Below are 25,458 nucleotides of genomic sequence, written 5' to 3'. Positions count from 1 at the left end.
AGGTTTGTATTTACCATCTGTGATGTTTTGTATATTCTTGGACAAGGGAGTGGCACCATTTGGAGGTGTGGTCTTGTTGGAATTGGTGTGACCTGGTTGGAGTAGGTGTGTCACCGTGGGTGTGGGCATAAGATCCTCACCCTAGTTGCCTGGAAGTCAGTGTTCCACTAGCAGCCTTTGGATGAAGACGTAGAACTCTCAGCTCTACCTGCACCATGCCTGCCTGGATAATATCATGTTCCCACCTTTATGATAATGGACTGAACCTCTGAATCTGTAAGCCAGCCCCAATTAAATGTTGTTTTATTAAGACTTGCTTTGGTCATGGTGTCTGTTTACAGCAGTAAAACCCTAACTAAGACACCATCTAATGCTCGTCTCCAAGCACTCAGCTTTGCACCCAATTTCCTGGTGAGTTCTCTCCAAAAGTGAGTCCACAAGTATAGTCACAATTGCAGGAGGCCTACCTATGTATGTCCAGATTTCAAATCAGTGTTCTTGTAGGCAAGTCCGAACCTTGCCCTAGAGTCCTTTCTCTGTTTGCCAGTTTTCCCTCAGGTGTCAGGGAACCTTCACAGGATTTCCTAGTTAAGTATTCACAAATATTACCCAATTGTGCTCTGTGATTACTTCAAGACTGGGCTTCTCTGGACCTTTTAACTGTATTTCCAGCACTGACACAGATTGTGTGGATTTGAGCCCTTAATATTGTTTTTCAGAATTCTATTCACCTTTTAATCTGGCATCATTTTTTTTCTGCAGATTTAGTGCCATGTGGACCATGCTGGCACACTTTTTCCAGGTGTGGTAGAGTCTCACCCTGATGGTTTGTGTTGCCTTATCTTGACATATTTTAGAGTCATCTGAGAAGAAGGAACCTCAGTTGATAAAATTCTTCCTTGAAATGGTCTGCAGAAAAGTCTATGGGGGTTCCCTTGTGTTAGGATTCTTATGGTAGTATGGAGCCATTGGTGGGTGTTTTCAAACTTTTTGAGGTATTTCTGGGTTTTAAAAGAAGACAAACAGAGGTATCCATGGAGTTCCAAGTACTATGTAGTACTCTTTAGTAGAATCAGCTTCAGGTCTTGCTTGTAATTTTCTTGCTTGACTACTGACCTGTGTTCTCTGAGTAAAGCACAGGGAAGATCCTACCCTACTTACTATGGTGAGTTTGCCTAGAATTAAGACCAACTGTGGTGTTTACAGTATGTGGAGACATATATCTCAGCAATTGTCCCTTTTCTGTGAGATCTCCAGAATCTCTCCTTCTAGTACCTTTGTCAATGTGACAGGATAATTCTGATCACACAGATCCTATACTCTCTCCTTTGAGTTTCTGGAGAATCAAGATACCCATTCCATCACCACACATGAATGAGTAATTCTCAATGCAGATTTCACTCAACATTTTTTGCCTGAATATCTTCACTGAGTCTCTCCTGTCCACACCATGCACAAAATCCGACTCCTAGGTCTATCATGCCTCTTCTGCATCTAACTTTCTCATTTGGTTACTTAGCCCAAGTTTCCTTTCAATCTCTACATTTCAAGTCCTATTTCTGATAAACAGGGAGCATACAAGTGATGTATGATGTGATCTAGATCTTTATATTCCAGTGAACTTCTCAAACTACCATGTTTGTGTTCACATTTCATGGTGGAGTGATCTCAATTGAGGCTCCTTCTTTTCAGATGACTCTAGATTTGGCACATATACAAACAAAAACCACCATAATGAGGTTCTGTCACACCTAGTAGAAGAATTTGATAGTATGGTTCACATATCTTCCAACATCTTCCATACTCAGGTAAAATGCTCTGCCCATAATTTCCTGGTAAGTTCCCTCCAGTAGTGAGTCCTCAAGTATACTCTCAATGGAGAGAGGCCTACATAAGTATGTTCAGATTTCACAAGAGTTTCCTTTGTTGGGAAGTCTGAACCCTGTTCTCCAATCTCTTCTCATATCACCAGACTTCCCCCAGGTCACAGACCACCTGCACTAGGCTTTCCTGTTTAGTATGCCCCAATACAACCCCAATCTGCTCTGTACAAACTTGTAGACCACGATTCTATAGAACCATTTGCTGGATTTTCAGGTTGACACAGATTGCATGGATTTGAACCTCTCAAACTGTTTCTCATGATTCTCTTAACCCTGAAAACATGCATCATATTTTTTCATCAGATCAATACCATATGGACCATGCTGCCCAGTATTCTGCCAGGAGTGTTAGATCCTCAACATGTTAGTTTGTTTTATACTAACATGACACAATTTAAATTCATCTGAGAAGAAGGAACATAAGCTGTATGCACTCCTGAATGAAATGGTCTGTAGAAAAGACTGTTTAGACTTCCCTTGAGCTATGGCTTCTATGATAGTGTGCAGTCATCTGTGGGTATTATCATGCTTTCAAAGCATTATGCAGTATTGCATAATGGTATCCACTTATGTTCCTGCCTCTAGATTACTTACTTGATTCCTGACTTGTTTTCCCTCACAGATGGACAGTTAAGCTACTGCCCTTCTTCAAAGATATTCTATTCCAGAATTAAGACTAACATATTTTTTTCTAATATGTGTAGATATACAATTCAGTTATTGTCCCTTCTTGATGATATCTCCAGAAGCTTCCTTTCCATGTCATCTTCACTGTGACAGGACAGTCCTGGTCACACAGATACTGCACTATTTCTGTCCAATTCCTGGAGAACTAAGATATACATTATGCTCTCACACTCTAAAGCCTAATCCTATATGCAGATTCTCTTAACAACTTTACCAGAATAGGTTCCCTGGAACTCTACAGGCTATACCATCTGCACAACCTGAGGCATGAATCCTATCATGCAGCTTCCTTATCTAACTTTCTCAATAGTTTCTCTAGCCTTTAACTTCCTTTCCAACCTGCGCACTGTCAGTCCTGTTTCTTATGGCCAGGGCACATACAAGATTTTTTCTCATTTCCTACTCACCATACCACACTTGACTTCAGTAACTCAGCTCTGCAACTAATTTCCTAATAAGTTAATTCCAATAGTGTGTCCATAAATATAGTCACAATGGCAGGAGGTCTACTTAAGTGTGTCTGGATTTAAAATGGGTGTCCTTGGTGGGCAACTCTGAACCTTGCTTTACAGTCCCTTCTTCTATTCTCAGGTGTTGTCAGATATATACCTGTAGTCCACTTAGCAATATTAGAATAGCAATCACCAATCAGCAGTGGTTTCACAACTCTGTGGAAACATCTGGAACTCTGCTAATAGGTTTGAGTCAGCAGAAAGTCTAGAACCAGCATGGATGCCAGATGTTGTCTGCCATGTTTCTCTCAATGAAGTGAAGAAAACATGAGACCAATGTAGTGTTGTAAAGGGCCCCCATCACTGCCAGATGGGTAGTATTCATACTCCCTCCAAGTATCACCTGTCCTTCCACGGGTCTTTCCTCATCAAAAGTTCATGTGAGCCTGACTGAGCAAAACTCTATATGAGTCTGACATCACTCTCCCAATTTGCTGGAGTATATGGAAGCAGGAAGAAGTCACAAAAATACTACCATTTTTTTTGTGTTTCCTTCTATGATGTCATGACAAATGATGGCCATTAAGGAATGACAAGGCATACCAAAACCATCCAACATTCTTCACAATCTGTTGGTTCCTGCTTAATACCATGCATCCTTTCACATCTTTGGTTTAGCAAAACATCCTCACACCTGAGTGACCCTGCCAAACATCATTTGACATAAGTAACTTTCAAAACAACACAGCAGTTTCTACATCATATGCTCTTTATGTTTAAGAATTTTCTTTTCTTCTAACATGAAGTATCTACATACAATAGTCATAAATATAAGACTATCACATTTTAAAAATAGATTATGTACAATATAGTCAAAAATAGGCTAACAAAACAAATTTAAATCCCTATTAACATGCAATAATTAAACAAAACCTTTCAAATTCTATTAATATACAATAATTAAACAAAAACCTTAAATTTCAATCAATGTACAGTCATTCAAACAGAAAATTTGATGTTTCTATCAACATACAGTAGACAAAACAAATTTAAATTCTATTTATATGTAATAATTTAAAACACTTATTTTCTATTAATATGAAATAATTCAAACAAAATAAATTTAAGTTTCTATTAAAATACAATATTAAACAAAAAACTTAAATCTCTATTAATATGAAATAAATAAAACAAAAAATTGTAAATTTCTATCTATATATAATAATTAAAAATCGTGAAAAAATTAAGAATATTCTATACTGCAAACCGATGATTATAAATTTATATTATGCTGATGGATTACATTGATAGATCTCCCATTCTCATGAATTGGTAGGATCAATATAGTAAAAATGGCTATCTTGTCGAAACTAATCTACAGAATCATGCAATCCCCATCAAAATTTCAAGTCAATTCTTCACCCAGTTAGAAAGGGCAAATTGCAAATCCATCTGGAATAATAATAAACCTAGGATAGCAAAAAATTATTCTCAGTGATATAAAACAAAACAAACCTCTGGTGTAATCACCATGCCTGACCTCAAGCTGTACAACAGAGCAATTATGATAAAACTGATACTGGTACAGCGACAGACAGGTAGACCAATGGAATAGAAATGAAGACAGAGAAATGAACCCACACACCTATCATCACTTGATCTTTCACAAGGGAGCTAAAACCATCCAGTGGAAAAAAGACAGCATCTTCAACAAATGGTGTTGGTACAACTGGCGGTTATCATGTAGAAGATGTGAATTGATCGATTCTTATCTCCTGGAACAAAGCTCAATTCTAAGTAGATCAAGAAACTCCACATAAACCAGACTCTGAATCTTATAGAGGAGAAAGAGTGGAAAAGCCTCGAAGATATGGCTACAGGGGGAAAATTCCCGATCAGAACAGCAATGGCTTGTGCTGTAAGATCTAGAATCATCAAATGGGACCTCATAAAATTGCAAAGCTTCTGTAAGGCAAAAACCCTGTCAAGAACACAAACAGGCCACGAACAGATTGGAAGAGGATGTTTACCAATCCTAAATCAGATAGGAGATTAACATCCACTATATATTTAAAGAATTCAAGAAGATGGACTGCAGAAAAACAAAACTGGGGTACAGAGCTAAACAAAGAATTCTCAACTGAGGAATACTGAATGGCCGAGACGCACATGAAAAAATGTTCAACATCTTAATCATCAGGGAAATTCAAATCAAAACAACCCTGAGATTCGACCTAACACCAGTCAGAATGGCTAAGATTAAAAATTCGGTGGCAGAAGATGCTTTCAAGGATGTGGAGAAAGAGGAACACTACTCCATTGTTGGTGGAATTGAAAGCAGTTTCAAGCCCTCTGGAAATCAGTCTGGCAGTCCCTCAGAAAATTGGACATAGTACTATGGGAAGATAAAGTAATTGCTCTCCTGGGCATATATCCAAATGATGTTCATACTTGCAGTGAGGACACATGCTCCAGGATGTTCATAGCAGCCTTATTTATAATAGCCAGAAGTTGGAAAGATCCCAGATGTCCCTCAACAGAAGAATGGATACAGAAAATGTACACTCCATTTACACAGTGGAGTACTACTCAGTAATTAAAAAGTGAATTTATGAAATTTTTGGGAAAAGGATGTCTCTGGAGGATATCATTCTGAGTGATGTAACCTAAACACAAAAGATCACACATGATATGCACTTACTGATAAGCGGATATTAACCCATAAACTTAGAATATCCAAGATACAATTTGCAAAACACATGAAACTCAAGAAGAAGACCAAAGTGTGGATACTTCACTCCTTCTTAGAATGGGAAAAATAGCCATGAAATGAGTTACAGAGACAATGTTTGGAGCTGAGATGGAAGGAAGCACCATCCAGAGAATGCTCCACCTGGGGATCCGTCCAATGTACAACTACCAAACCCAGACTCTATTTTATATGTACAGTGAGAAGATTTTTCCAGAAAGATATTGTGGACAGGATCCTGATATAGATATCTCTGGTGAGGATATGCCAGTGCCTGGCAAATACAGAAGTGGATGCTCACAGTCATCTATTGGATGGAACACAGGGTCCCTAATGAAGGAGCTAGAGAAAGTACCCAAGAGATGAAGGGGTCTGCATCCATATAGGAGGAACAACAATATGAACTAACCAGTACACCCCCCCCCAAACTATGTCTCTAATTGCATATGTAGCAGAGTATGGCCTAGTTGGCTATCAGTGGGAGGAGAGGCCCTTGGTCTTGCGAAGATCATATGCCCCTGAATATGGGAAGGCCAGGGCCAGGAAGAAGGAGTGGGTGGGATGGGGAGATGGACATGGGGGATGGTGTAGGGGGTGTTGGGATAGCATTTGAAATGTAAATGAATAAAATATCTAATAAACGTGTATTTTGAACTTAAAAAAAAGAAAGAAAGCCAACCCCAATTAAAGATTTTTCTTTATAAGGATTTTTGTGGAATGAAGAATCCCCACATTGGTCTTCCTTCTTCTTGATTTTCTTGTCTTTTGCAAAATTGTATCTTTGGTATTCTCCTTAGAATAGGGAACAAAATACCCATGGAAGGAGTTATAGAGACAAACTTTGGAGCTAAGACAAAAGGATGGACCATCCAGAGATTACCCACCTGAGGATCCATCCCATAATCAGCCACCAAACCCAGACACTATTGCATATGCCAGCAAGATTTTGCTGAAGGGACCCTGATATAGCTGTCTCGTGTGAGGCTATTCCAGTGCCTGGCAAATACAGAAGTAGATGCTTACAGTCATCTATACGATGGAACACAGGGCCCCCAATGGAGGAGCGAGAGAAAGTACCCAAGGAGCTGAAGGGGTCTGCAACCCTACAGGTGGAAAAACAATATGAATAAACCCGTACCCTCAGCACTTGTGTTTCTAGCTGCATATGTAGCAGAAGATGGCCTAGTTGGCCATCATTGGGAACAGAGGCCCCTAGGCCTTGCAAACTTTATATGCCCCAGTACGGGTGAAAGCCAAGGCCAAGAAGTAGGAGTGAGTGGGTAGGGGAGCAGTGCAGGGGAGGGTGTAGGGAACTTTTGGGATAGCATTTGAAATGTAAATAAAGAAAATATCTAATAAAAAAGTTTTTGTAGTTCAAGTGCTCTCTAGTACAGCTAGAATTGTTGTGAGTTTTTTTTCCCTTTTGCATTGCCTGTCACTTGCTACAGCATTAAATTGCATTTAAAGCATTTAAGCAAACTCCCAATGTCTAGTCTCTTATGTGGAAAACAGCTTGCTCCTGAGACTGATTGCCCATGTCCAAACTAAAAATATGAAGGTCCCATGTTTCTCTTTATGTGAGATTTAAGTATTCTTGGTAATTCCTCAGGCATACCTCAAAATGCTCTCTCTGCAACCAGAGATAGTCACTGGACACTGGAGATGGCACAGTTGTACTTGGCTCAATAAAATCACTAGGAAAGACTACAGAAGTTTTAGGGGCATAGCTATTCCTGACAGTGTATGGATGGTTCTGGCACATAAGACATGGAGCACTCACCATTTGAACCAGTAGTAGAGCTATGCAACAACAGTTAGAAGCAGACAAGTTGAGATGGTTATGTTTCGTAATTACATCTTGAAAATTGTCACTGTGATGTAGTGACCAGAGGTAAGGCTGTGAGAGTAGTCATGAGACTGTAGGGGGGCATTATGGGGAGACACATAAGTAAAGTCAGAAAGTCATCTAGTAACTAATGGGATGGGTTTCAGCAACTGCTAGATTGTGGTAGTTCTTTAAGTATGGGGAAGGTTCTCCCACAATTCCTTGAAGCTCATAGGGAAAATATGGCAAGAAAGGTGTTCATTCTGATGTGCATGTGTGAATAGTCAGATGGCACAGACAATCTATACTCAGTCAGTCTGGAGCAGAAAATACAAGGGTAGGAATTCTATAGAAGTGGTAGATTGTGGACTATGAGGATGGTGGTAAAGTTGCTCTGGATTTCACAAAGTAAAACTGTTGTAGGTTTTGACCATCTGAAGCTGGAAACTGGAGCATCTGAAGCATGGGCTGCAGCTGGAGGATGTATTTCCAGATCTTCTGATATATCAAAATTGCTATGAAACCTGTGAATCCAGATTAAGAACATGAGCAGTTGAGAAGGTGATAATGTGCTTTTTTTTCTGGGGGACTTGACTTGATAACACAGTATAGGAGATACCTGACTTGAATTAGGACTGGCAGTGAATGATACACAAGCTCCAGGGGAATGCCTCTAAGAAAAGCCAATCTTATATCAGAACATCGAAGTCTAAGACTAGATTTTGTAAATGGCTCCTTGATGCATTTTTTTTTGTTATAATTATCACAGAAAACTCATACCTGTGCTGCAGGATAGGAGGTAGGTGTTGGAGTGAGTATATGTGTATGGTAGTTATGATTCTGCAGAACTGAAGAGAAAAATCAGAATTCTTAAAAGGCATTGGCTTGAAAATTTTCCAGGACATGTGGCCTTGGTTCTTGCAGACCCTGCCATGAAAAATTGGTTTAGTGACTACTTGACAAAAGACAACCATGCAAGTGTGGTCCTGAAAGAGATGCTCAACAGATAAGGCCAGTATACTAGACCTTCAAAAACAGAGCTAGACTTTAGAGTATAAAATTGTCACAGTCAGTGTTGGTCATGGGGTAATCCCTAAGGACATCCAAGTAAAAGCACTTCTGTGACAGGAATTAGAGACAGGACACACAGGGACTGCAATTTCGACAGACTTAGTTGACAACCAGATGAAGCACAAGCATTGGCAGGGAGATTGCACAGAGCAGAATGTAGCTAGTATTAGTCAATAATAAGAAGAGATTTACAGTGAATGTGCTCTTGGGTCTGAGGGAGGGCTGGTAATAGGAGATGGCACTGGCAGGCCAGGTTCAGACTTGCCCTCAAAGGAAACCCATGTGTAATATGCACATACTTAGCTAGAACTTTTTTCATTATGAAAATGGTTATAGATTCACTACTGGGGAACTCACCAGGAAATTGGGTATAATGCTGTGTATCTGAAGCCAAGCACAAAAGGATGATGAAGGCACTGGAAGGCAAAGGCCTGTAGATCTAATCATGCAAACCTGGTACTGCAATGTCCTTCAAAAATAGGACTGGGAGCATAGAGATGGCACAGGACAATGTGGGCTAGAGAAGGAAAAGAAGAACTTACATTATAAGCTGCACAATAGGACATAGGGTGGGATTGTGTGCATGGTATAGAGTGTAAAGATACAGAGAAACTATTTGGACAACAATGTTGAGATTAGTCTACACCCAAAATTATGCCTTAGCATGTAGGGGTGGAAAGGATATCTTGGTTCTCCAGGAATTCAAGAGACAGTACAAAATGTTTGTGACCAGAAATAACCGTGAATTGTGACAATAGCACTGGAAAGGGAGATTCGTGAGAGGTCAAGTGAAAATGGATGATCCAATTGTATACACACATTTGGAACAGCACAGTTGGGCTTTACTCTGGAAAACCTACTATATTAAGTAGGGCAGGACCTTCACATGCCACCACTGAGAGAACACATGTTCTGAGTCAAGGAAGAAAACTAGAGGCAAGAATAAAAGCAGATAACACTGAGGAAACTAGATAATGCTTTTTAGTAAATAAGAACTTCAGCTTGCCCTATTGTACAGCCCAGTTCCACTTGCCAAAGGTAGCCACACTCCAAACTACTTTAAGAATCATTACTCAAGGAGCCTATCAATGGGCTTCTCTACAGATCATTTCATGGAGTAGTGGTTTACATTGAGATTTCTTCTTCTCAGATGATTCTAGAATGTGTCATGGTACCACAACACAGCCATCTTTGTGAAGTTTTATCACTCCTTGAAGAAGATTGTGTCAGCATGGTCCAATTGATACTGAATCTGAAGTAAAATCATGCAAGATTCTGGGGTTAATAGAATTTAGGCAGACACTGTGGGAGTATCATAGTCATGCAATCTAGATCAGAACAGGAAGTCCAGAAGATAAGCCAAGAAATACAGAGATGGGAAGGTGGACACAGATGAATTAAAGTTTGGTTTGGGAATTCTAAGCAGGGAAGTAGAGTTCAGCTGCTGTGTTACCAGGGGGAGGCCTGGGGGTATGATATGGCACTAGAAGTTGTGGTTCAGACTTACCCACAAAGCATACCTATGTGTAATCTGTAGATGTTTATAGAGGACTCGTGCAATGAAGATTATTATTTGATGTACTCACCAGGAAATTGTATACAGGAATGGATGAGAGAAGACAAGCATGGAAGGTAAGGAGGGCAGTAAAAGTCCAAGTCCAATCTCATAATGCATTCTAGGTATGCACCTTGTACATCATAAACAGGACTAGGAACATAGAAACAACAAATGAAACAGGGACTGGAAAATGAACTAAAGAATTTATATGCTAAAGCTGCATAATATGATCAATCCCTAGAGCTGTGCTCATGGTGTAGACAGAAGAGATTTAGTGAAACTACTCAAGCAAAGATGATTATAGAAATCTGAGTTCAGTGTTAGGGCTTACAGTGTGTGGATTGAATGAGTATCCTGGTTTTCTAGGAATTCAAACATGATAGTGTAGGATCCGTGTGACCAGAACTATCACAGAACAGTGAAGAAGGCATGGGAAGGGGGAACTTCTGGAGAGCTAACCAACAATGGACAATGACTGAAATGTGTTTCTCCAAATATAGTGAAGCACAGTGTAGCTTCATTCTGAGAAAGCTTACCATAGTAAGCAGGGCAGGAACTTTACTTTTAATTACTGTAAGAACACTTATCAGGAATCAAGTAAGAAAAGTAGAGGCAAGAGGAGATACCACCAAGAAACACTACACAATGATTTGCACTTACTATGTGCCTTGTCTTCCCTTCTTCTACAGGACAGACCCACCTCCCAAATCTTGGTAACACCCATAGTATGCTCCACACATGATTGGGTGCACATGATAGATATTCCCACAAATGATCCTTAGCCTACAGGGAATGCATTTGGATCAAAGAAGCAGAAAGTCCATGATGGTTCCAGCTTTAGCCATGATTAGGTCCAGAGTAAATAGTCTTTGGAGTTCAGGGATGAAACTCAGTGGGAGCACAAAGAATGCATTTCTCAGTGAAAACAGGTGAAAGGGAAAGAGATCTTGGAAAGATAGAAATAATAGATATGTTTTGTACTGTGAAATTTTGAAGATTGAAAATCTTGCCCTACTTATTTTCTTTGGATCATCAGTGTGATGACTGGCACTCAGAAAATGTTTGTTGGTTGAATGGGACACCTATATACACACCACTTTGAAAGAAGTTATGGGTTGTGTACTAAAATGAGTTGGATTTTCCACTGAATAGGCCTTGTTGACATTCAAAGTCTTGTGGTCCAGGTTGTTTACCAAATTTCTACTCTTGAATTTCTTCTTAAGGTAAAAGAACTCCAGTTCTTCACTTGGAATATTGATACCAGTGAAGCCAATACATTTTCACTACATTTTAGCTAAGTTAATTCACAGTCAATGAGTATACTTAAGTAATGGGTGGAATTTAAGGATTATCTTTGAAGGGAGATAACATGCATTCCTTCATTTCTTCTTTCAGTCTGCCGCTTGAAAGTAAGATGTGTTAGCTAGACTCTGAGTACCTGAACATAAGCTTTAAAAGATAAGGATTGTAGTAATATTTTTAAATCCTGGTATGCAGCGTTTCTTTTTGCCTTTGACCACTTATGTTCCCAGATAAAACACATACACATAATATTATATTTTAATATGCCTTAAACAGCACAATAGCTGGGAAACTGCCTAACCTCCATGCTGTTAGAATCAACTTTCCTACAGATATTGTTGAGTTACTACTTACTAAATTCTGTTCTTTCTTGACCCAATTGAGCAATCCTCTGAGCCACGATCTCCTGGCTCTTAGCTCATGGTGGCACTCCTTTTCCCTCCTGCACATTTTTTTCTTCCATGATGGCCTCATCTCTCCTCTCTCCTCTACAGCTTCTTTATCCCATGGCTGTTTTTCCCCCTCTTCCTCCTCCCTTGTGTTCTCTAGCCCAGAAACCTAAACCGCATCTTTGTCTCTTCTCCCCAGCTATTGGCTGCCTGCATCTTTATTTACCATATTTACCAATCAGAATTAGCTGGAGGCAGGGTCCCTCATACTGCATGTAGACTCCAAATCTTGGAGGCCAGCACCTAGCATTACAATAAACAGTAAAAGAGAAACCATCAACAAGGACCAACCCTGTAGATGACAGTGTGTATAGCTAGGAGGAATTTGAGTACTTTGTGTCTTTGGAGGTATCATATTAACTCTGGGTTGCTTATTTATAAAGTTGTATTTAAGATGCAAAGTTTTAACTATTAGTTTTAGGGCTACTATCCTACATCCTACAGTCAGATACAACTGCAGCCTTGGAAAATATACAACTAGGAGAGATGTCTCAAACCCAAATGCCCTTCTCTTGTTTTCCATTTTAAAGTTATAAAACACTCTATAAGGCCATGAGTTCTCTATCTCCCAGAAGCATTCTTAACTTGGGATTGTGTTAATGCTAAATTCTCTTCCCTTTATCCTACCCTACTGTATCCTATCCTGTCCTGTCCTGTCCTGTCCTGTCCTGCCCTGCCCTGCCCTGTCATGTCCTATCCTATCCTATTCTTGTTGTGGAGTGTCCACCAGAAAACACCGCCCAGATATGAGTTTAGGCCAATGGAAAGACTGTATTAGTCAGCAACTATACTTAGAATCTCAATGTAGCCACAAGTCTTTCTTGGAGTGGGCTTTTAAGCAGTAAAAACATGTGCTGGGTTGACATATATCTGTTAGCAAGAACCATTAGCCAGAAGCCGAACTACAGAAGCTAAGAAAACAAGGTTAGTACATTTAGAGACTTTCCCAGAACTATGGACTTTAATTGACTAGGTCTTTGTTTTAGTTTTTGTCATGTGGTACTGTGTATGTGTTGAGTTTTACAGCTTTAATGGTACTTCTATCAAGGAGTTATGAAGTTAAGGTCTGGGGGTGGGGGGCTACTGAGATCCAGGAGCCAGTTATCTCCTCTCCTCTCCTCTCCTCTCCTCTCCTCTCCTCTCCTCTCCTCTCCTCTCCTCTCCTCTCCTCTCCTCTCCTCTCCTCTCCTCTCCTCTCCTCTCCTCTCCTCTCCTCTCCTCTCCTCTCCTCTCCTCTCTTCTTCTCTCTCACTTTTTAAACTTTTCCCCTCAATTCTGGGGATGAACCCAGAGCATTGTGTACACTAAACAAATGTTTGGCTGTTGAGCTACATCCTCGTCCCTGTTGTTATATATTCTTTGAGAACCATGAAGGTAATTTAACCTGACTAGTAGTCTTCAATGCCGGATGCTCCCTGCTGCTTCTAGAAACCAAAGCAGTGCCTTGTTGCTTAGCCAAAATTTCCCTTCCTTTGCTTCTCTCATTCCAGACATCTAGACCTTACTTTCTCCATGTGGCTACATGGATACTTAGAGATTGAATGGCTGTAAGGCTTAATCTGAGGAGTAATGTAGGAACACATACATTCTATTAGTATATAAACCAGAATCCATTCCCAGGAGACAGAATTCATGAGAAGGTTTTGGAGATACCAGAGTGGAACATGGCAGGAAAATGAGTTGAGAGGCAGATCTGAGACATAAACACAAACCAACAGTGTTACCTTCAAGGAAGGTGGGTAGATATCTTTGACAGTTCTCTTCAAAACAAGTGTCAACAAATTTGTAATTGTTCTAGAAGAACACAGAGAGTAAGCCATATGTCTTAGGAGGCAACCTGAATTGGTTTTCAGAGCCAAAACAGGAAGGTACTGTAGAGGTAGCATTTGGAGTAAGCTCTCTTTCTCTCTCCCTCTCCCTCTCCCTCTCCCTCTCCCTCTCCCTCTCCCTCTCCCTCTCCCTCTCCCTCTCCCTCTCCCTCTCCCTCTCCCTCTCCCTCTCCCTCTCCCTCTCCCTCTCCCTCTCCCTCTCCCTCTCCCTCTCCCTCTCCCTCTCCCTCTCCCTCTCCCTCTCTGTCCCCATTCCTTCCCCTCCCCTCCCCTTTTACCTCCACCTCCACCTCCATCTCAGAGAAGTAAGCTTTCATTTCCTTGTTTCTCAAATTAAGCTGGCTGAATTGGTGGCCTTGAGAGGGTATTAGTAAAAGATTCCAAATCTCATATGCTTATGTGATTCCTCTCAGTTTTCCTTGCTTTCAGCCTTGGCTAGGGATGACCACCCAAAAGGAGAATGGGGAGATGTTTAGCATCTTCACTAGTGTGGCTTCACTGGCTCTTACTTTGTCTCTTGATTTTACCCGCTGCACATCACTGAGAATTTCAGTGGTACCTCTGGAGGTTTTCATTGTGATGCCTAAAGCCTGGAAGAAAGAGGACTTCTCAGGATCCAGGTGAGTGATCTGGGCTGGCACAGAGACCTCACATGGGGTGATGGCACCAGCACTAGCAGCAGCTGATACTTGATTAGCCTAATCTTGGTGAGGTTCTCCTTAGTGAAGAAAACAAGCCCAAAGAGTGAAGACATTCCCCTCAAATATGAAGCAACAGTTTATCCAGAGCTGGCACACCCAGAAGACTTTTCATATCATGGTGGTCTTGCCTATCATAAGCACCACAGCCCTCCCTTGAGGGAACATGGGCATCTTGTTCATCTGCTTGGAGCCTGCATGTTCTGCTCCCACAATGAAGCATTTCAGGTAATTGTCCAAAAGGTGGATGATCTTAAGTAGTTGGACTTCCAGGTTGTCCTGATTTCCCTGGGCATCAGGACATTATGTCTGGGATTTCCATGTAGGGTTTAATGAAGATATAACTCTAATGAGGACCCCTGGGGGAGAGGCATTTAGAAAACATAAATTAGCCCTGTTGGTCTTCCTGTGGGTTTTCAATCCCCACTCAGGGACTCTAATTCTTCCTTCAATTCTTCCATAAGAGTACCTGACCTCAGTCTATAGTTTGGCTGTGGATGTCTCTATCTGTCTGAGTCAGCTCCTGGGAGTAACTTCTCAGAGGACAGCCATACTAGGTTCCTGTCTGCAAGTGTAACAGAGCATCATTAATAGTGTCAGGGATTGGTGTTTGCCCATGGGACAAGTCTCAAGTTGGGCTAGTCATCGGTTGGCCATTCCCTCAATTTCCACTCCATCTTTATGACTGCAGTTTTTTAGACATGACAAATTTTGTTTCTAAAGTTTTGTGGGTGGGTTGATGTCCTTATCTCTCCACTGGGGTTCTGCCTGGCTGCTGGAGAGACCTCTTCAGGTTCTATGTCCCCAACCTCTAGGAGCTCTCAGAGACTGAGCTGCCAACCAAAGAACATATACCAGCTGGAACGAGGCCCCTGGTACATATGTAGCAGACAGGCTGATCAGGCTCCATATAGGTCCCACAACAATTGGGGATACACAGGGGAGACCCATCTTCTCAGAGGAGAAGGGGAATGGGTGTGGGGGTGGGACTCTGTGAGAGAGCACTGGGAGGGGGGTGTGTTTAAAATTTAAATAAACAAATTTAAACAAAAATAAAAATAAAAAATATTTTTTGTATAGTAATACAGTTAATTTATTAAATAAAACTATAATAGAATGATTTGATATATTGTAAGACTTAAAAAATATTTTTTGGTTATGTATATGTGTTTGTGTACATATATATTGATACTCAAGGTCAGATAGTGTCAGATTCCCTGGAGTTGTAGGTAACTATGATTTATTTGCAATGCATGTTGGGAACTGAACCCAGATCCTGTTCAAGAGCAATACCAGCTCTTAATTACTGAGCTTCTAGCCCAAAAATTAGATGTGGGTTTAAACAGAAAAACAAAAGGAAAAAATTCAGGTTACAAAACATTCCCCCAAAGTTTTGAAAAAAATCACTTTTTCTTTCCTTTTAATTTCAATTGATTGGGCTGATCAGTTTTGTAGCCTTGGAAACATTGGAACCCACTATATAAACCATGCTAGCTTCAAATTCACAGAAATCCATTCATCTGCCTGTTCTGTTTCTTCAGTGTACAGATTAAGGGCATGAGATACCATGCCTGAAGTGTTTTTAAATTTTGTGTGTGTGTGTGTATGTGTGTGTGTGTGTGTGTGTGTGTGTGTGGAGAGAGAGAGAGAGAGAGAGAGAGAGAGAGAGAGAGAGAGAGAGAGAGAGAGAGAGAGAGAGAGAGAGAGAGAGAGAGGAGAGATATGCTCTGTGTTGTGGTATTGAAGAGCATGTAGAGGCCAGAACAGGGTGTTGAATACCCTATAGCTGAACTTTAAACTGCTTGATGTGGGTACCAGGAACTGAAATCAGGTCCTCTGAAAGAGTAATATGGGCTTTTAATTACTTAACTATCTCTCCAGTCCCCAAATTGCCTTTTCTAGGTGAGTACATAAGACAAATGTCTTCAGTGACTCTTGATGTCTAATTTCTGTTGCAATAATGGTCAATGGGGCCACAAAGAAAACAAACAAAACATTCACAATCCCTGCTCAAAGGAATACAAGTTGCATTCTTTTGGAATGCAGGAAGGGTTCTTGCTAACTTTAACACCCAGAAAGTGGAATTCAATTCTCAGGGCTAAACTTTGAACTCAAACTCTCTGAGCAGCATGTGACAGTAAATAGAAGTGGTTTACTGAACATGTGCATTCTGTCCCTTCCACAGAAGTCTCATGAGGAAGAAACGAAACCACCTAGAAGGCATCAGTGTAGCTTCTTCCAGAGATGAGCTTCTGGCATGGCTTGCATAACTCTTTGGTGATATTTAGAAGTAACAGTTTGTGTTAAACTGGGAGAGGAGCAGGGTAGGAGGTGGGAGGCTGTGGATGTAGCTCAGTGGCAGAGCACTTCTCTAGCCAGCATAAGGTCCTGGGTTCCACTGCACTGCACTGCCAAAAAGTAGTATTAAAAAAAACCAAACAGATATTATGGTATGTGGTAATATTCACATAACCTAACATTTATCATTTTAGTTACAATTTGTTTTTTTGGACAAAGTCTTACTGTGCAGCACAGGCTAGCTTCAAGTTCATAATCCTTCTGTTTTAGCCTCTTTAGTGCTAGTATCATCACCATGTTTGGTTGTTGCAACAACTTTTTTTAAACACAAAACCAATGCTAAGGATTTAACTCTGGGCTTTATACATGGTAGGAAAATATTCTATGAAGCTATATCCCTGGATATATAGCAACCATTATTTTCAAAAGTTTTATTATTTTTATTTTTTGTGAACTTCTAAAGGTTCTTCCACCATGCACATGGTATATAGACATACATACCATGTGCATGGTGGAAGAACCTTTAGAAGTTGAGTTAAAGAACATTTAGAGCCACCATTTGTGTGTTTGAAACTATAGCTGGGTGTGCAGCAGGAGAGACACGAGCTCTTTAATCACTGAGCAATCTCTTCAGCTTTCCCATAGTAAGCACTTTTAAATGAACACTGTGGTGGCATTAAGTAAGTACATTCTTATCAGCACTAACCATCTCAAAACATTCTGTCTCTTTTGTAAGATTGTATCTTATGTTTCTAAGACTGGCTTTGAACTCATTACATAATGTTGAGCTTCTGCTCTTCTAGCTCCAACCCAGCAAGTGCTAAGGTAACAACCCAGCCAGGTTTATGTAGTGCTGGAGGGCATAGCCTCGAGGAAAAGACTGTACTAACTGAATTCTACCTAGAGACTGTAACGTTCTTCTTTCTATCTCCATCAATTTTACAACTCTAGGTTTATCTCATAAGTGGAATCATAGTATTTGCCTCTTTCTGCGTATTTCACTTATTATATTCTCTTATCCCATTTAAAGGGTGAATAATATGGCATTGTATGTTCGTATATAAATTGTCTTTAGAGAAAAAAGTAAACACATCTCTCTCTCTCTCTCTCTCTCTCTCTCTCTCTCTCTTGTGTGTGTGTTTGTGTGTGTGTGTGTGTATGTGTAAAATTACAGAAATATATATAACGTTGAAAGCTGTTAATTTTTAACTTTATCATTATTCATCATTCATGCTTAGGTCATTGATAGTCTTTTCACATATTGGGTGGTAGAGAAAAGAGGTGATATAATGTGTCCGGACCTGTAAGAGAATTTGTGTTTTCTTTCATACAAGATAACAAATGTTACGTCAGTACAGAAGAGCACACAAATTCTCCCCTACAAGGCGTCAGAAAGATTGCTTTAAGGTTAATCTTTGACCAGGCTTTTTTTTTTTTTATTGTTAGATTATTTTTGTTCATTTTCTTTTTTTTAATTTTTAATATTTTTTATTACATATTTTCCTCAATTACATTTCCAATGCTATCCCAAAAGTCCCCCATACCCCCCCCAACACTTCACTACCCACCCATTCCCATTCTTTTGGCCCTGGCATTCCCCTATATTGGGGCATATAAAGTTTGCAAGTCCAATGGGCCTCTCTTTCCAGTGATGGCCGACTAGGCCATCTTTCCATACATATGCAGCTAGAGACAAGAGCTCCGGGGTACTGGTTAGTTCATCATGTTGTTCCAACTATAGAGTTGCAGATCCCTTTAGCTCCTTGGCTACTTTCTCTAGCTTCTCCATTGGGAGCCCTGTGATACATCCAATAGCTGACTGTGAGCATCCACTTCTGTGTTTGCTAGGCCCCGGCATAGTCTCACAAGAGACAGCTATATTTGGGTCCTTTCAGCAAAATCTTGCTAGTGTATGCAATGGTGTCAGCGTTTGGAAGCTGATTATGGGATGGATCCCTGGATATGGCAGTCTCTAAATGGTCCATCCTTTCATCACAGCTACGGACTTTGTCTCTGTAACTCCTTCCCTGGGTGTTTTGTTCCCAATTCTAAGAAGGTGCACAGTGTCCACACTTTGGTCTTCATTCTTCTTGAGTTTCATGCGTTTAGCAAATTGTATCTTATATCTTGGGTATCCTAAGTTTTGGGCTAATATCCACTTATCAGTGAATACATATTGTGTGAGTTCTTTTGTGATTGTGTTATTTCACTCAAGATGATGCCCTCCAGGTCCATCCATTTGGCTAGGAATTTCATAAATTCATTCTTTTTAATAGCTGAGTAGTACTCCATTGTGTAAATGTACCATAATTTCTGTATCCATTCCTCTGTTGAGGAACATCTGGGTTCTTTCCAGCTTCTGGCTATTATAAATAAGGCTGCTATGAACATAGTGGAGCATGTGTCCTTTTTACCAGTTGGGACATCTTCTGGATATATGCCCAGGAGAGGTATTGCTAGATCCTCCGGTAGTAATATGTCCAATTTTCTGAGGAACTGCCAGACTGATTTCCAGAGTGATTGTACAAGTTTGCAATCCCACCAACAATGGAGGAGTGTTCCTCTTTCTCCACATCCTCGCCAGCATCTGCTGTCACCTGAATTTTTGATCTTAGCCATTCTGACTGGTGTGAGGTGGAATCTCAGGGTTGTTTTGATTTGCATTTCCCTGATGATTAAGGATGTTGAACATTTTTTCAGTTGCTTCTCTGCCATTTGGTATTCCTCGGTGAGAATTCTTTGTTCAGTTCTGAGCCCCATTTTTTAATGGGGTTATTTGACTTTCTGGAGTCCACCTTCTTGAGTTCTTTATATATATTGGATATTAGTCCCTTATCTGATTTAGGATAGGTAAAGATCCTTTCCCAATCTGTTGGTTTTTTTTGGTCTTATTGATGGTGTCTTTTGCCTTACAGAAGCTTTGCAGTTTCATGAGGTCCCACTTGTCAATTCTCGATCTTACAGCACAAGCCATTGCTGTTCTATTCAAGAATTTTCCCCCTGTGCCCATATCTTCTAGGCTTTTCCCCACTTTCTCCTCTATAAGTTTCAGTGTCTCTGGTTTTATGTGAAGTTCCTTGATCCACTTAGACTTGACCTTAGTACAAGGAGATAGGAATGGATCGATTTGCATTCTTCTACATGTTAACAACCAGTTGTGCCAACACCATTTTTTGAAAATGCTGTCTTTCTTCCACTGGATGGTTTTAGCTTCCTTGTCGAAGATCAAGTGACCGTAGGTGTGTGGGTTCATTTCTGGGTCTTCAATTCTATTCCATTGGTCTACTTGTCTGTCACTATACTAGTACCATGCAGTTTTTATCACAATTGCTCTGTAGTAAAGCTTTAGGTTAGGCATGGTGATTCCACCAGATGTTCTTTTATCCTTGAGAAGAGTTTTTGCTATCCTAGGTTTTTTGTTATTCCAGATGAATTTGCAGATTGCACTTTCTAATTCGTTGAAGAATTGATTTGGAATTTTGATGGGGATTGCATTGAATCTGTAAATTGCTTTTGGCAAGATAGCCATTTTTACAATGTTGATCCTGCCAATCCATGAGCATGGGAGATCTTTCCATCTTCTGAGATCTTCTATAATTTCTTTCTTCAGAGACTTGAAGTTTTTATTATACAGATCTTTCACTTCCTTAGTTAGAGTCACGCCAAGATATTTTATATTATTTGTGACTATTGAGAAGGGTGTTGTTTCCCTAATTTCTTTCTCAGCCCGTTTATTCTTTGTGTAGAGAAAGGCCGTTGATTTGTTTGAGTTAATTTTATATCCAGCTACTTCACCGAAGCTGTTTATCAGGTTTAGGAGTTCTCTGGTGGAATTTTTGGTGTCACTTATATATACTATCATATCATCTGCAAAAAGTGATATTTTGACTTCATCTTTTCCAATTTGTATCCCTTTGATCTCCTTTTGTTGTCGAATTGCTCTGGCTAGGACTTCAAGTACAATGTTGAATAGGTATGGAGAAAGTGGACAGCCTTGTCTAGTCCCTGATTTTAGAGGGATTGCTTCAAGTTTCTGACCATTTACTTTGATGTTGGCTACTGGTTTGCTGTAGATTGTTTTTATCATGTTTAGGTATGGGCCTTGAATTCCTGATCTTTCCAAGTCTTTTATCATGAATGGGTGGTGGATCTTGTCAAAGGCTTTCTCAGCATCTAACAAGATGATCATGTGGTTTTTGTCTTTGAGTTTGCTTATATACTGGATTACGTTGATGGATTTCCGTATATTGAACCATCCCTGCATCCCTTGGATGAAACCTACTTGGTCAGGATGGATGATTGTTTTGATTTGTTCTTGGATTCGGTTAGCAAGAACTTTATTGAGGATTTTTGCATCAATATTCATAACGGATATTGGTCTGAAGTTTTCTATCTTTGTTGGGTCTTTTTGTGGTTTAGGTATCAGAGTAATTGTGGCTTCATAGAATGAGTTGGATAGAGTACCTTCTGTTTTTTATTTTGTGGAATAGTTTGTGAAGAACTGGGATTAGATCTTCTTTGAAGGTCTGATAGAACTCTGCACTAAACCCATCTGGTCCTGGGCTTTTTTTGGTTGGGAAACTATTAATGACTGCTTCTATTTCTTTGGGGGATATAGGGCTGTTTAGATCATTAACCTGATCTTGATTCAACTTTGGTACCTGGTATTTTTCTAGGAACTTCTCCATTTCATCCAGGTTCTCCAGTTTTGTTGAGTATAGCCTTTGGTAGAAGGATCTGATGGTGTTTTGGATGTCTTCAGGATCTGTTCTTATGTCTTTTTTCATTTCTGATTTTGTTAATTAGAATGCTTTCCCTGTGCCCTATAGTGAGTCTGGCTAAGGGTTTATCTATCTTGTTGATTTTTCTCAAAGAACCAGCTCCTTGATTGGTTGATTCTTTGAATAGTTCTTTTTGTTTCCACTTGGTTGATTTTGCCCCTGAGATTGATTATTTCCTGCCATCTATTCCTCTTGGGTGAATTTGCTTCCTTTTTTTCTAGTGCTTTTAGGTATGTTGTCAAGTTGCTAATGTGTGCTCTCCCTAGTTTCTTTTTGGAGGCATTCAGAGGTATGAGTTTTCCTCTTAGAAATGCTTTCATTGTGTCCCATAAGTTTGGGTATGTTGTGGCTTCATTTTCCTTGAACTGTAAAAAGTCCTTAATTTCTTTCTTTATTCCTTCCTTGACCAGGGTATCATTGAGAAGAGTGTTGTTCAGTTTCCACGTGAATCTTGGCTTTCTATTATTTATTTTGTTATTGAAGATCAGCCTTAGTCCATGGTGATCTGATAGGATGCATGGGACAATTTCAATATTTTTGTATCTGTTGAGGCCTGTTTTGTGACCAATTATGTGGTCAATTTTGGAGAAGGTATCATGATGTGCTGAGAAGAAGGTATATCCTTTTGTTTTAGGATAGAATGTTCTGTAGATATCTGCCAGATCCATTTGATTCATAACTTCTGTTAGTTTCACTGTGTCCCTGTTTAGTTTCTGTTTCAATGATCTGTCCATTGGTGAAAGTGGTGTGTTGAAGTCTCCCACTATTATTGTATGAGGTGCAATGTGTGCTTTGGGATTTACTAAAGTTTCTTTAATGAATGTGGCTGCCTTTGTATTTGGAGCATAGATATTCAGGATTGATAGTTCCTCTTGGAGGATTTTACCTTTGATGAGTATGAAGTGTCCCTCCCTGTCTTTTTTAATGACTTTGGGTTGGAAGTCAATCTTATCAGATATTAGAATGGCTACTCCAGCTTGTTTCTTCATACCATTTGCTTGGAAAATTGTTTTCCAGCCTTTCATTCTGAGGTAGTGTCTATCTTTTTCTCTGAGATGAGTTTCCTGTAAGCAGAAAAATGTTGGGTCTTGTTTGTGTAGCCAGTTTATTAGTCTATGTCTTTTTATCGGGGAGTTGAGTCCATTGATATTAAGAGATATTAAGGAAAAGTAATTGTTGTTTCCTGTTATTTTTGTTGTTAAAGTTGGCATTCTGTTCTTGTGGTTGTCTTCTTTTAGGTTTGTTGAGGGATTACCTTCTTGTTGTTTCTAGGGCGTAGTTCCTGTCCTTGTATTGGTTTTTTTCTGTTATTATCCTTTGAAAGGCTGGATTCGTGGAGAGATAATGTGTGAATTTGGTTTTGTCGTGGAATACTGTGGTTTCTCCATCTATGTTAATTGAGAGTTTGGCTGGGTATAGTAGCCTGGGCTGGAATTTGTGTTCTTTTAGTGTCTGTATAACATCCGTCCAGGATCTTCTGGCTTTCATAGTCTCTGGTGAAAAATCTGGTGTAATTCTGATAGGCTTGCCTTTATATGTTACTTGGCCTTTTTCTCTTACTGCTTTTAGTATTCTATCTTTATTTAGAGCATTTGTTGTTCTGATTATTATGTGTCGGGAGGTATTTCTTTTCTGGTCCAGTCTATTTGGAGTTCTGTAGGGTTCTTGTATGTTCATGGGCATCTCTTTTTTTAGATTTGGGAAGTTTTCTTCTATAATTTTGTTGAAGATGTTTGCTGGTCCTTTGAGTTGAAAATCTTCATTCTCATCCACTCCTATTATCCGTAGGTTTGGTCTTCTCATTGTGTCCTGTATTTCCTGGATGTTTTGAGTTAGGATCTTTTTGCATTTTCCATTTTCCTTGTTTGTTGTGCTGATGTTCTCTATGGAATCTTCTGCACCTGAGATTTTCTCTTCCATCTCTTATATTCTGTTGCTGATGCTCGCATGTATGGTTCCAGATTTCTTTCCTAGGGTTTCTATCTCCAGTTTTGCCTCATTTTGGGTTTTCTTTATTGTGTCTACTTCCCTTTTTAGGTCTAGTATGGTTTTGTTCATTTCCATCATCTGTTTGGATGTGTTTTCCTGTTTTTCTTTAAGGACTTCTACCTGTTTGCTTGTGTTATCCTGTTTTTCTTTAAGTACTTGTAACTCTTTAGCAATGTTCTCCTGTAATTCTTTAAGTGTGTTATTAAAGTCCTTCTTGATGTCCTCTACCATCATCATGAGATATGCTTTTAAATCTAGGTCTAGCTTTTCCGGTGTGTTGGCGTGCCGTGGACTGGGCGAAGTGGGAGTGTTGGGTTCTGATGAAAGTGAGTGGTCTTGGTTTCTGTTAGTAAGATTCTTACGTTTACCTTTCACCATCTGGTAATCTCTGGAGTTGTTATAGTTGTCTCTGTTTAGAGATTGTTCTTCTGGTGATTCTGATTACCGTCTATCAGCAGACCTGGGAGACAGGCTCTCTCCTCTGAGTTTCAGTGGTTAGAGCACTCTCTGCTGACAAGCTCTCCTCTTAAAGGGAAGGTGTACAGATATCTGGTGTTTGGACCTCCTCCTGGCCGAAGAAGAAGGCCCAAAACAGGACCTTTCCCAGATGCTGTGTTGCTTTGGCAGGTCACAGAAGCTGTCAACTTCTGTGGTGCACACTCTCACCTGTGCAGACTATGTTCCTAAGTTCAGCGGAGTCCCGGATCCAAGATGGCGCTCCCTGCTCCTGATGCAGAGGGTTCCCGTTCAGAGCAGACCACTGTCCTCCTGCTGGGGGTTGCCAGATATCTGTGGCCCCAAAAGGTTGCTGCCTCAGCGGTTCTGTGGCTCCCGCCTGTCCCATAAACTGTCTGCCTCTGTGGTGCACACTCTCACCTGTGCAGACTAAGTTCCTAAGTTCGGTGGAGTCCCGGATCCAAGATGGCCCTCCCGTGCAGGGCGGACCACTGTCCTCCGGCTGGGAGGGTGCCAGATGTCTGTGGCCCCAAAAGGGTGCTGCCTCAGTGGCTCTGTGGCTCCCGCCTGTCCCAGAAGCTGTCTGCCTCTGTGCTGCACACTCTCACCTGTGCAGACTAAGTTCCTAAATTTGGCAGAGTCCCGGAACCAAGATGGCGCTCCCATGCAGGGCGGACCACTGTCATCAGGCTCTTGACCAGGCTTTTAACAGCAATAAAGTCACAAGTGTCTGAATTGGTGACCACAGTGGCAGGAAGAAAACTCCAATGGATGGAAAGTGGATAGGCCAATTAGCACAGGTGAATAAACTTTGAACTCTAGATTTTGAAGCCTAAAACCCTTTGAACTGTCACTTACATTTTTTCACACCAAAGAAAGATTCCCAACTTTTGAGTTCTGTGGATTTTACTCAGTTAGTAGAGTGCCTGAATGAAGCTCTGGGTTCAATCCCCAGCACCACATAAACTAGATATGGTGGCACACTTGTGTAATCTCAACACTTGGAAAGTAAAGTCAAGAGGATCAGAAGTTTAAGATCATCCTGGGTTATGTAATGAATTCAAGGCTAGGCTGATCTTTATGTAATCCCACCTCAAGAAATCTTCTGAAGCTGCCGGTTTCTCTTAAAGCATGGCTGGGACAGTTTTCACAGCGCATAGTGCTCTGCTGGAAGACCAAAAGGCCCTGTACTACCAGAAAGATTTATTCAGCTACATATCTGATAGGAATACCATCCGTACGAGTCGCACACTTACGAGTGGCTTTTCTTTGGGCTGGCCTTTCTCACACTGTGGTGACTAAAATCTGAGCATACTAAGAAACAACTAGGTAAAAAGGCTATGGCCTCTTTTTTGAAGTCATGTAGTGTTTATTTGGGATATAATCTCTTAGATCAATGGTTCTTAATCCTAATGCTGTGAACCTTATGTG

At 40.3% G+C, this 25,458-nt stretch overlaps 1 pseudogene; it reads right to left on the bottom strand.

The window, feature by feature from the left end:
• Window positions 1–14,230: 14,230 nt before the first annotated feature.
• Window positions 14,231–14,799, bottom strand: LOC110286428 (large ribosomal subunit protein uL10 pseudogene; annotated as a pseudogene).
• Between the last annotated feature and the right edge of the window lie 10,659 nt (window positions 14,800–25,458).

Source organism: Mus caroli, unplaced genomic scaffold (assembly GCF_978045245.1).
Source record: "Mus caroli unplaced genomic scaffold, Mus_caroli_1 scaffold_5, whole genome shotgun sequence".
NCBI classification, from domain to species: Eukaryota; Metazoa; Chordata; class Mammalia; order Rodentia; family Muridae; genus Mus; species Mus caroli.
The sequence above is the reverse complement of the archived record's forward strand: the minus strand, read 5'-3'. Positions and strand labels throughout refer to the sequence as shown.